Genomic DNA, 13522 nt, shown 5'->3' with positions numbered 1-13522 from the left:
AAAGTAAAGATTTTTGGGTTTTTTAATGTTTTTGGCATACTTTAATTCAATAAGATTAAAAATAATGATAATAAAAGTTCTCGTCCCTTCCTCGGGTAAAGCAATTTCGGTTCAAAGACCTAGTCTTCAACTTACGACGAATTTTAAAAATCATATTTTTAACTTAATGAGATAAAGTAAATTTTTGTTTTTAAATTCACACAACTTAAATATAAAATTCAAAATTAATATTAAAAATTCACACCAAACTTAAAATTTAAAATGCATAAAATTAAAAATTCATATTTTAAAAATTAAAAATTCACACCAAACTTATATTAATTTTTCAAATATTTACAATTTTAAATATATTGTTTTTACAAAGTTTACAATATTAATTTAAGATTTATATATTAATTTTAAAAACATGGTAAAAATAAAATTAAAAATCTTTTTGGCTTTTTATCCCACTTTAATCAATCAAATATTATCAAAAATATGCGCCCCTCTTTTCGGTAAAGTAATTTCGGTTCCAAGACCTAATTTAACTCATGACGAATTTTTGAAATATTTTGGGTTGATTGATTAAAGATATTTATACCTTAAGAATAAACGTTAAATTTCGCAGTGATGTAATAAATTTTTGAATGATATCAATAATTTCGGTCGCCAAACCTAATTTTATTCAATACCAATTTAATACTTTATAGCGAACAAATTAGCGTTTATTATCAAAAGGTTAAAAATAAAAAAAATAAAAACTGTACAAACATACCTGTGAAATAGATTTCTTAGTTATATGATCTATCCCATTCATAAGATAGTCGGTTTAATTGGTTTTCCATAGCTACATAGGCGTAACCTCTAGCATTCAGTGTCTTTTCTTCTAAACATATGAACGGTCCGTCTCTGCATAAAGTAACAAATTCGGTATTTGAATAGGTTTAATTATTTGAACATTTACCTCCATGTGACCATTTTCCGCATTTGTGACATCGTTCTAGGTGTCGTGCTCTTCTTTTCGCTGCGGATTTTGATTTTCCTTTACCAAATTGTAACTTATTATCTTCGCATCTGGATTCTTTTCTAACTCCGTCCATTCTTTCTCTGATTACTGATACTATTTCACTCGGTAGTATGTCATTATTACGTTTAGTGATCAAAGCGTGTAGCATTAGACCATGGTTTAGTTCACAGGCAGTCTTCATTTTGTAAAAACCTAAAAAAAATAAAAATTCAGAATGGGGGGAGAAGACTAGTTCTTTAGGGTCTGCTAGGGAAAGACCATTAGGGTTCCATTTTCGAGAACTACAAGAAAACAGACAATCTAACTCTAACAGAATTACATATTATCCTTTAAAGACTTGATTCTCCCCACACTTAGTTAGTTGTGGTGTCGAAATTGTAATTAACTTCGTTGTCGACTTCCATCGGACTATCTATGTAGTGTTTAACTCTGTGACCATTAACTTTAAATTCAATCCCATTTGAATTTATCAATTCTACTGTTCCGTATGGGAAAACTCTTTTAACTATGAATGGTCCAGACCATCTTGATTTCAATTTTCCAGGAAATAGCTTGAATCGTGAATTGAAAAGAAGAACTCTGTCTCCTTCTTTAAAATCTTTTGAACTTCTGATTCTTTTATCATGCCATTTCTTCGTTCTTTCTTTATAGATTAACGAATTATCGTATGCTTCATGTCTTAATTCTTCTAATTCGTTTAGTTGACTTAATCGTAGACGTCCAGCTTCATGTATATCAAGATTACATGTCTTCAAAGCCCAAAACGCTTTGTGTTCAATTTCTACTGGAAGATGACATGCTTTTCCATAAACAAGTCTAAAAGGTGTGGTTCCAATTGGAGTTTTGTAGGCTGTTCTAAAAGCCCAGAGTGCATCCTCCAATTTAATGGACCATTCCTTCGGATTTGTTCCTACGGTTTTCTCTAGAATACGTTTTAAAGCTCGGTTGGTATTTTCAACTTGTCCACTTGTTTGTGGATGATATGCGGTGGAGATTTTATGAGTTTCTCCATATCTTTTAAGAACTTTCTCAAGTTGATTATTACAGAAATGAGTACCCCGATCACTTATTAAAGCTTTCGGTGTTCCAAACCTTGCAAAAAGACGTTTTAAAAAGTTGACTACAACTCGTGCATCGTTAGTTGGGAGAGCTTGTGCTTCCGCCCATTTAGATACATAATCAATGGCTACGAGTATATATAGATTATTATGAGATTTTGGAAATGGACCCATAAAGTCAATACCCCAAATGTCAAATACTTCACATACTTGGATGACATTTTGTGGCATTTCATCACGTTGACTTATTTTTCAGGTCCTTTGACAAGCATCACAGGATTTGCAAAGAAGGTGTGCGTCTTTGTAAATTGTAGGCCAATAGAATCCAGCATCATAAACTTTTCTTGCTGTTAGTTGAGGCCCATAATGCCCTCCTGTTGGTCCTGTGTGACAATGGTTTAAAATTTTACTAGCTTCATCTCCAAATACACATCGGCGTATTATTCCATCGGGACAACTTTTAAACAAATGTGGATCTTCCCAAAAATAGTGTTTTATATCACTGAAGAATTTCTTTCATTTTTGGTACGATAATCCTTTTTCAAGGAATCCACAAACTAAGTAGTTTGCATAGTCTGCAAACCATGGAATTTCTTTATAATCTATCTTCAATAGATATTCATCAGGAAAGTTATCTTGTATGGCCGATTCATTTAGAACTTCTAATTCGGGATTTTCAAGACGAGAAAGATGATCAGCGGCGAGACTTTCTGCTCCTCTTTTATCTCGGATTTCAATATCAAACTCTTGTAAGAGTAAGATCCAACGGATTAATCTTGGTTTAGCATCTTGTTTTGAAAATAGGTATCTAAGAGCAGAATGGTCGGTATAGACCACCGTTTTTGCTAGAACGAGATATGATCGAAATTTGTCAAAAGCATAGACAATAGCAAGGAGTTCTTTTTCAGTAGTTGTATAGTTCGTTTGTGCTCCTTGTAACGTCTTACTAGCATAATATATATAGGTTGAAATCATTTTTCAATCCTTTGTCCTAAAACGGCTCCCATTGCAAAATCACTTGCATCGCACATTAGTTCAAATGGTAGATTCCAATTTGGTGTTATCATGATCGGCGCATTAGTGAGTTTCTCTTTAAGAATATTAAAAGATTTGATACACTCATCTGAAAAGATGAATGGAGTATCCTTTTCTAGGAGTTTATTCATAGGAGTGGCAATTTTAGAAAAATCTTTTATGAAACGTCGGTAAAAACCGGCATGCCCTAGAAAACTCCTAACTCCTCTAACATTGGTGAGATGTGGAAGTTTAGCAATTACATCTACTTTAGCTCTATCCACTTCAATTCCTTCTTTTGAAATTTTATGTCCAAGAACGATGCCTTCTTTAACCATGAAATGGCATTTCTCCCAATTAAGTACTAGATTTGATTGTTCGCATTTAATAAGCATTCGTTCCAGATTAACTAGACATGATTCAAATGTATCACCGAAGACTAAAAAGTCATCCATGAAAACTTCCATGCATTCTTCTATCATGTCGTGAAAAATCGCCATCATACACCTTTGAAAGGTTGCAGGGGCGTTGCAAAGTCCAAATGGCATGCGTTTGTAAGCAAAAGTACCATAAGGGCACGTGAATGTGGTTTTCTCTTGGTCCTCGGGTGCTATTGGAATTTGAAAATATCCGGAAAATACATCTAGAAAACAATAGTAACTATTTCCGGCTAATCTTTCCAACATTTGATCTATGAAAGGTAAGGGAAAGTGATCTTTTCTGGTGGCGTCATTTAATTTTCTATAATCAATACACACACGCCATCCTGTTACAGTCCTAGTAGGAATAAGCTCATTTTTCTCATTTGTAATGACAGTCATGCCACCTTTCTTAGGCACGCATTGAACTGGGCTTACCCATGGACTATCAGAGATTGGATAAATTAAACCTGCATCTAGCAGTTTAATAATCTCTTTCTTAACTACATCTTGCATATTAGGATTTAGTCTTCGTTGGCGTTGCACATACGTTTTATGACCTTCTTCCATAAGGATTTTATGTGTGCAATATGAAGGACTTATTCCTTTAATATCATGAATCTTCCATGCAATGGCTGGTTTATGAGCTTTCAACACAGAAATGAGTTGTGATTTCTCATTTTCAGTAAGAGAAGACGATATTATTACAGGTAATTCAGATTCACCATGTAAATAAGCGTATTCCAAATGGTTTGGAAGTGGCTTTAATTCTAATTTCGGAGGTTCTTCTATCGATGATTTGTATCGATATCTGTCTTCTTCTTTTAGCATTCGAATTTCTTCTGTTGTTGGTTCATATCCATTAGCTATAAGTGTAGCTAACATTTCAGCTTCATCAATTGGTTCATTACCTTCTCCTAAAGAACATTCTCCTGTTCCTTGTAATTCTGGAAATTCTTCTAATAATTCTGCAAGTGCATCTATAGTTTGAATATAATAACATGTATCATCTGCAGATTGTGGTTGTTGCATTGCTCTATCAACTAAAAAGGTAACACTCTCGTCCTCTATACTTAGGGTCAGTTTCTTACCGAACACGTCTATCATTGCTTTAGCCGTGTTTAAGAATGGTCTTCCTAATATGAGAGGAACTTGAGAATCTTCTTCCATGTCCAAAACAACAAAATCTACTGGAAATACTAAAGTACCAACTTTAACTAGCATGTTCTCCATTATCCCTCTAGGATATTTTATTGATCTATCGGCTAGTTTTATGCTTATTCTGGTTGGTTTCAATTTTCCAAGGTCTAGTTTAGCGTATAGTGAATACGGCATTAGATTTATACTAGCACCTAAGTCTGCCAATGCTTCTATTGAACTAAGACTACCCAGAAAACATGGAATTGTGAAACTTCCTGGATCAGATAATTTTTCTGGTATCTTATTCAACAGCACTGCTGAACAATTAGCATTCATAGTAACAGCCGAGAGTTCTTCCATTTTCTTTCTATTTGAGATTAGATCTTTCAAGAATTTAGCATATCTAGGCATTCCTGAAATCACATCAATGAAAGGAAGATTTACATTTATCTGTTTAAACATATCCAAAAATTTGGATTGCTCGGCTTCAAGTTTATCTTTCTTCATTTTACTCGGGTAAGGAAGTGGTGGTTGGTATGGTTTAACATAAGGTTTAGCCTTAACTGTGTTATCTTCATTAACCTTTTCAACTACCGGTTCTTTTTCCTTATCTTGATCAGGTTGTGGTTCTTGTGGAGTAGGAATAGCTTCATCAGAAGTTACAGGTATTTCAGGTGGTTTAAGTGTTGTACCACTTCTTGTGGTAATGGCTTTAGCTGTTTCATTCCGGGGGTTAGCATTTGTATCACTAGGTAGACTTCCCGATTTCCTTTCACCTATTAACCTTGCTAGGTTACTTACTTCTTGTTCCAGATTTTGAATAGAAGCTTGTTGATTTCTAAATGCTTGAGCATTTTGTTCATTGGTTTGTTTTTGAGATGTGAAAAACTGCGTTTGAGTTTCAACTAGCTTCGTCATCATATCTTCTAAATTCGGCTTTTTATCATCGGTTTGTTGTGGTGGTTTATTTTGAAAATTAGGTCTTTGCTGATTGTAAGTATTATTGGATACTTGTTGATTTCTAGGACCTTGTTGGTTGTTGTATGGAATATTTCTGTTATAATTCTGGTTTTGATTGTAAATTGGTCTTGGCGGTTGATAATTATTCTGATAATTATTTCCAGGCCTTTGGTTTATGTATGAAATATTCTCTCTTTGTTCCATTGTTAATTCAATACTGAGACAATCTTTTGTCAAATGTGGTCCTCCACACTGCTCACAACTAATTCGTATTGAGTGAATATCTTTAGTCATCTTTTCCATTCGTCTCTCCACAGCATCTATCTTTGCGGAAATGGAATCTAAGTCATGGCTAGAATCGGCTCTAGCTGCTTTAGATGATCTAACGATATCTTTTTCTTGGTGCCACTCATGTGAGTGGGAAGCAGTGTTATCAATAATTTTGTAAGCATCAGTTTCGGTTTTCTTCATAATAGAACCACCAGCTGCTATATCTATGTCTTTCCTTGTAGTGATGTCGCATCCTTGGTAGAATATTTGTACTATTTGACAGGTGTCTAAACCATGTTGCGGACATCCTCTTAACAACTTTCCATATCTAGTCCATGCCTCATATAGAGTTTCATTCGGTTTCTGTGTATACGTAACAATTTCTGCTTGAAGTCTTACGGCTTTAGATGCAGGAAAGAATTGTTTAAGAAATTTTTCAACTAAAACGTCCCATGTATCGATCGCCCTTTCAGGTAACGATTCCAACCAATCTTTGGCTTCTCCCTTTAAAGTCCAGGGAAATAACATGAGATATATCTGTTCATCCTCCACTTCTCGGATTTTAAATAGTGTGCATATCCTATTAAAGGTACGTAGATGTTCATTTGGATCTTCCTTCGGCGCACCGCTAAATTGGCATTGATTAGTCACCATGTGTAGAATTTGTCATTTGATTTCATAATCTGGCGCATTAATGTCTGGATGAGTAATTGCGTGACCTTGGCCAGTGCGTTTAGCTCTCATTCGGTCTTCCATACTTAAAGGTTCCAGATTCTCCATAATTGAATTTGTTGAATCGGAATCACTAGAGGATTCTGATTTAATGTTTCGTTCCTCAACAATCTCTGTTTGAATGATTGGTGGTTCCGGAGGAAAGTTTAATGGTTCAGGATCTACGAACCGTTCCTGAATATTCTCCGGATTCTCAATTGTGAGGTCGGGTTCAAAAAATGGATTATCGGAAATTTGAACTGAAGTACTTGGTCGACTGGATGACGATTCTAAAAAAAAATCAACGGCGGTTATATTTGCTAAATGTCTTGATCTAGTTACAGGTGGTGAACGTACAAAAGGTGGTGATCGTCTTGCTCGGTGCATTCACTGAATATCCTATTAGTTTTTAAAAGGAAAGAAAAATTATAATAAGTTATCCAATCAATAGACTTTTCTGATTTTGTCCACGTTTCGAATAGCCAAAAGATGCAGCAGAGGGGCAGGATTCGTTTGGTCTCAATATAATTGAGGACTGTTTGGCTCCAATAACCCGGTCCACGTACAAATCCAACTATTACTACGAACCAGAAAATTTTGATGTCTATCAATTTAACCACTTAAAATAAATTTTCGTAATTTTATGAAATTTAGATAAGAAGTAGAATAAAAATCTATGTCCTAAAACTAGAATAGCGAGAAATAAGAAAGAAAAAGAGTTCGTCGAAAAAGATCGAAAAAGAAAAATGGTTGAAAAATAAAAGGTGACGGAAAAATAAAAGAAACTTATAAAACTTAAAAACACTTGACTAACCTAACCTTATTACTACAACTAACTTAAAATTATAATCGCAAATTGAGATTACTAATTGGAATGATAATTGATACATAGGTAAAAGGTGTCTAAAAATATTAAAGCTTACAGGAAAAACTAAATCCCAAATGGAAATAACTTAAAAAGAAACTAAAACTTAAAAAGGCGTCGCAAAATTCTAGAGTACCTAAATCTTAGTCTAAAGAAAAAGCACTTAAGGGATTTTACGGTAAATCCTAAAAATCTAGAAATAAAAATAACTATGGCAAAAACTAAGTTTAAAACTAAATATGAGCTAAAAATACAAATATTACGCTAAAACGATTAAAAATGGACAAAATATAAAAATATACAAAAAGTTGTAAAAAGTATAATTTTTATAAAAATATTATTTTTATATTATTTATTTTTAAAGGTATCAATTTTATAATTTATTAAAACAAAATAAAACTAATTAAAACTAAAAAAAATACAAAATAAACTAAATAATAAAATAACAATACCCTAATTAGGGTTAATTAATAATAATTATAATTAATTATTATACTCCGTAATGATTGCTGGCTGCAGTCTGGCGTGTCAGATGGGCTCATGCGATCGCATGAGTCCTCAGTTGCCCAGCCATGCGATCGCATGGGCTAGGGTTTCGGGCCACAGAGTGGGCTGCTACAGTACAGGCCGAATTAATAAAAATTTTTTTTTCTGTTTTTGCTGTAAAATATAAAATATATTTATAAATTAAATAAAACTTAAATTTTTACAAACTAAAAAAAAATAGAAATAAAGAAACTTTATAAAACTTAAATATTTACCAAACTCTTAAAAAAATATTTATATTTTTGTTTTTCTTTTAATATTTTTGAATATTTAAAACGTATTTTTACAAAAGCGTACTAAAAATAAAAATCTTTTTTTTTATATTAGCGTTGCGCTTCCGGCTTTTAAGCTAGATTGACTCCCCGGCAGCGGCGCCAAAAATACTTGATGTTTTAGCAGAGTAGTATATAAAATAGCTTATATTTTTACAAAAAATACTATTAAATACGATACAATTTTACACAAGATATTTATTTATTTATAGAATGGATATACTTAAACCTTGCTACAACACTTATAGGCAGTGTACCTAATCGTACAGTAGTGTAGTTTTTAGTAAGTCCGGTTCGTTCCACAGGGAATCTTTTTAAACAAAGCTTAACACTATATTAGTTTACTTTTATAAAAATACAAATATATATATAAGTAATATTATTATTATAAAGGGGGGTTTTTACCGTTTAATGACCGGTTTGTCGATTTTAAAACTTTAGTCGCAGTTAAAACCAAATGTAAAATAATAAATACAAGACTTAATTTAAAGCGTAAAGTAAATAACGATAATGAAATTGCGAATAATAAAAGTGCGATAAAATAAACTTGCGATAATTAAAAAGTACGATAATTAAAAGTGCAATTAAATACAATAACAATAAAAATGCGATAATTAGAAGTGCAATTAAATATAAAATAAAGGAAATTAAATATGAAATAAAAGAATTATGCTTATTTAAACTTCCGTAATCATGATGTTTGACGTGTTGATTTTAGTTTTATGCCCATGGGTTAATTGTCCTTTGTCCTGGATTATTTAATATGTCCGTCTGGTTTTTGTCCATAACAGTCCATCAGTCATAAATATAAAGTGCGAGTGTCCTCGTCAAATTATTCTTTTACCCGAAGTTAAATATTCCAACTAATTGGGGACTTAAACTGTAACAAAATTTTAATACTTTGTTTAATAATTACACCAGGATGTCGACTGAGTGTAACCCAAGGTTTTAATATTTTGTAATCAATTATGCCAAGTGTCCTTTTACATAATTTCACCCCTGTTTTAATTATTCTAGTGGCTATTAATCCATTCCCGTGTCCGGTTAAATGAACGATTATTCGTACATATAAATACCCCGCCCATCGTGTCCGATTGAGTGTATATGGTAATTTATAGGGACGCCCAATTGTAAATCTTTATATTAACATTAACAAACTATCATTTAGTTAAACAAATATGAAGCTCATTAATAGCCCATAGTCTAATTTCCACAAGTGTCGTTCTTTTGTCCAAACCCCAATTATGGTACAAAGCCCAATTACCTAATTTTAGTAATTAGCCCAACATCATGATTACTTCGGATTAAATAAGCATAATAATAACTTAGCTACGAGACATTAATGTAAAAAGCTTGAACATAACTTACAATGATTAAAAATAGCGTAGCGTTACACGGACAGAATTTAGACTTACACCCTTACAATATTCGCTAACATACCCTTATTATTAGAATTATAATTAAAATTAAAATTAAAATATAAATTATAAATATAAATATATCGTATGAATGGAGAAAAGAGAAAGATAGATTGATATTTTTGGTGCACCAAAGCTCGATTTTTATAGGCATGTGGGCTGGAGCTGGGGCTCATGCGATCGCATGGATTTATGGCTTCCAGGCCATGCGATCGCATGGCCAGCTGGGGAGGCTCATATTTGGTTGTTTTCTTCTGCCGACGGTTTTATAAATAATATAATATATTAAATAATTATAAGAATTATTTAAATATTATATTATATTTATGTGCATAGTTGACTTGTAATTTTTAGTCCGTTGCGTCGAGCGTTGAGAGTTGACTCTGGTCCCGGTTCCGGATTTTCGAACGTCCTTGCGTACAATTTAATATCTTGTACTTTGCGTTTTGAATCTTGTACTCTTGTAATTTCGAGACGTTTCTTATCAATAATTAGAACCTCTTGGATTGAATTTTGTACTTTTGAGCTTTTTGGTCGTTTGCGTCTTCAATTCGTCGAATCTGTCTTTTGTCTTCACCTTTTTTTATTTAAACGAATATCACTTGTAAATAGAACAATTGCAACTAAAAGCTTGTCTTTCTTGAGGAATAATGCTATGAAATATATGTTCGTTTTTAGCATTATCAGTGCCGTAGTTAGCTTTTTCTTCAATAACTGAAACGCTTTCTCTTGTTCATCCTTCCATTCAAATTTCTTCCCTTTATGCGCTAATGCAGTCAAGGGTTTTGCTATTCTGGAAAAGTCTTGGATGAACCTTCTGTAGTAACCAGCTAGTCCTAAAATTGACGTATATGCTTCGGAGTTTTTGGGGTTTCCCACTTTTCAACGGTTTCGATCTTTGCCGGGTCCACCTGGATACCTTCTTTGTTCACTATGTGACCGAGAAATTGAACTTCTTCCAACCAAAATGCACACTTTGAAAACTTAGCGTACAGTTTTTCTTTCCTCAATACTTCTAGCACTTTTCTCAAATGTTCTTCGTGCTCTTGATCATTCTTTGAGTAAATAAGTATGTCATCGATGAAAACAATAACAAACTTGTCAAGATATGGCCCACACACTCGGTTCATAAGGTCCATGAACACAGCTGGTGCGTTAGTCAATCCAAACGGCATAACCATAAACTCGTAATGACCATAACGCGTCCTAAAAGCAGTTTTTGGAATATCATCCTCTTTTACTCGCATTTGATGATATCCAGAACGTAAATCCATTTTCGAATAAACCGACGTGCCTTGTAGTTGATCAAATAAGTCGTCAATTCTCGGCAGTGGATAACGGTTTTTGATGGTAAGTTTATTGAACTCTCGGTAGTCGATACACAACCTGAATGTACCATATTTCTTCTTGAAAAACAAAACAGGAGCTCCCCACGGTGATGTGCTTGGTCGAATGAAACCACGCTCTAAAAGTTCTTGTAATTGGCTTTACAGTTCTTTCATCTCGCTGGGTGCGAGTCTGTAAGGACACGAGCTATTGGTGCAGCTCCTGGTACAAGATCTATTTGAAATTCAACAGATCGATGTGGGGGTAATCCAGGTAATTCTTTCGAAAATACATCGGGAAATTCTTTTGCGACGGTAACATCATTGATGCTCTTTTCTTCAGTTTGTACTTTCTCGACGTGTGCTAAAACAGCATAGCAACCTTTTCTTATTAGTTTTTGTGCCTTCAAATTACTAATAAGATGTAGCTTCGTGTTGCCCTTTTCTCCGTACACCATTAAGGGTTTTCCTTTTTCTCGTATAATGCGAATTGCATTTTTGTAACAAACGATCTCTTCTTTCACTTCTTTCAACCAGTCCATACCGATTATCACATCAAAACTCCCTAACTCTACTGGTATCAAGTCAATCTTAAATGTTTCGCTAACCAGTTTAATTTCTCGATTCTGACATATATTATCTGCTGAAATTAATTTACCATTTGCTAATTCGAGTAAAAATTTACTATCCAAAGGCGTCAATGGACAACTTAATTTAGCACAAAAATCTCTACTCATATAGCTTCTATCCGCACCCGAATCAAATAAAACGTAAGCATATTTATTGTCAATAAGAAACGTACCCGTAACAAGCTCCGGGTCTTCCTGTGCCTCTGCCGCATTAATATTGAAAACTCTTCCACGGCCTTGTCCATTCGTGTTCTCCTGGTTCGGGAAATTTCTAATAATGTGGCCCGGTTTTCCACATTTATAACAAACTACATTGGCATAACTTGCTCTGACACTACTTGCTCCGCCATTACTCGTTCTGACACTATTTGTTCCTTTCGTTCTATTAACCCCTGGTCCGTAGACCTCACACTTCACCGCGCTATGACCATTTCTTTTACACTTGTTGCAAAATTTGGTGCAGAACCTCGAGTGATACTTTTCACACCTTTGGCATAGCTGCTTCTGATTGTTGTTGTTGTTGTTGTTGCGGTTGTTATTGTTATTGGGATGATTATTGTAGTTGCTGTTGTTGTTGTTGTTGTTGTTGTTGTTGGGCCGTTTGTTGTAATTGCGATTGATGTTGCGATTGTTGGGATAGTTGTTGCGATTATTGTTGTAATTGCTGCTGTTGTTGTATTGGTGATTCTTATCACCGTTTTCCTCCCACTTTCTTTTGACTTACTTCACATTGGCCTCTTCAGCCATCTGTTCTTTAATTCTTTCCTCAATCTGGTTCACTAGTTTGTGAGCCATTCTACATGCCTATTGTATGAAGGCGGGCTCGTGTGAACTTATATCTTCTTGGATTCTTTCCGGTAATCCTTTCACAAACGCGTCGATCTTCTCTTCCTCATCTTCGAATGCTCCCGGACACAATAGGCACAATTCTGTGAATCATCTTTCGTACGTGGTAATATCAAATCCTTGGGTTCGTAACCCTCTAAGTTCTGTCTTGAGCTTATTGACCTCGGTTCTGGGACGGTACTTCTCGTTCATCAAGTGCTATCATCTTGTCCCACTTGCTCTAGATAGGTATTCCACCATGTTAACGCAGCACCTGTGAAGGTATGCGTAGCGTACTTCACTTTGTCCTCTTCAGTACACTTACTTATGGCAAACACCGATTCGATCTTCTCGGTCCACCATTTCAATCCGATCGGTCCTTCGGTTCCATCAAATTCCAAAGGTTTGCAGGCAGTGAATTCTTTGTAGGTGCATCCTACACGATTTCCTGTACCGCTAGATCCAAGGTTATTGTTGGTATGTAGCGCGTCCTGTACTGCGGCTATGTTTGAAGCAAGAAAGGCACGAAATTCCTCTTCACTCATATTCAAGGTGTGTCGAGTAGTCGGTGCCATTTCCTTCAAAATAGTCAAATGAAACGAGTTAATCATATAGAATATCAAGAGTAGTCAATAGTATTTCGTAGCGTAATATGAACTTATTTATAAAAGCTCTTTCTTCATATTAGCGTTTTATACTCTTTAATTCGGGTAGTACCTACCCGTTAAGTTCATACTTAGTAGCTAACATACCATTTCAACTACTACAATTCTATATGAAAAACTAATCACAAAAAAATATATATCATATTCAAACCTTTATACAATAACTTGCAAACTTACAATACCGCTATTTTACATATAGCATGAAATATAGCACATAAAACTTTGATACTAAGTAGTTGCGAAGATAATTCTAGTTAATAAATAAGGCGTTCAACAAAGGCAACAAAGACACGTAATTCATACGTCCAGAAACAAGTCATGCATTCTGGTTTTACTAATACCACTTCCCATCCTTGGTCTTGTGGAACGTAACCGTTGTGACCGATAGTATGACAACGT

This window comes from Rutidosis leptorrhynchoides, chromosome 9, assembly GCF_046630445.1.
Source record: "Rutidosis leptorrhynchoides isolate AG116_Rl617_1_P2 chromosome 9, CSIRO_AGI_Rlap_v1, whole genome shotgun sequence".
Classification (NCBI taxonomy): Eukaryota; Viridiplantae; Streptophyta; class Magnoliopsida; order Asterales; family Asteraceae; genus Rutidosis; species Rutidosis leptorrhynchoides.
Note: the sequence above shows the minus strand (reverse complement) of the source record.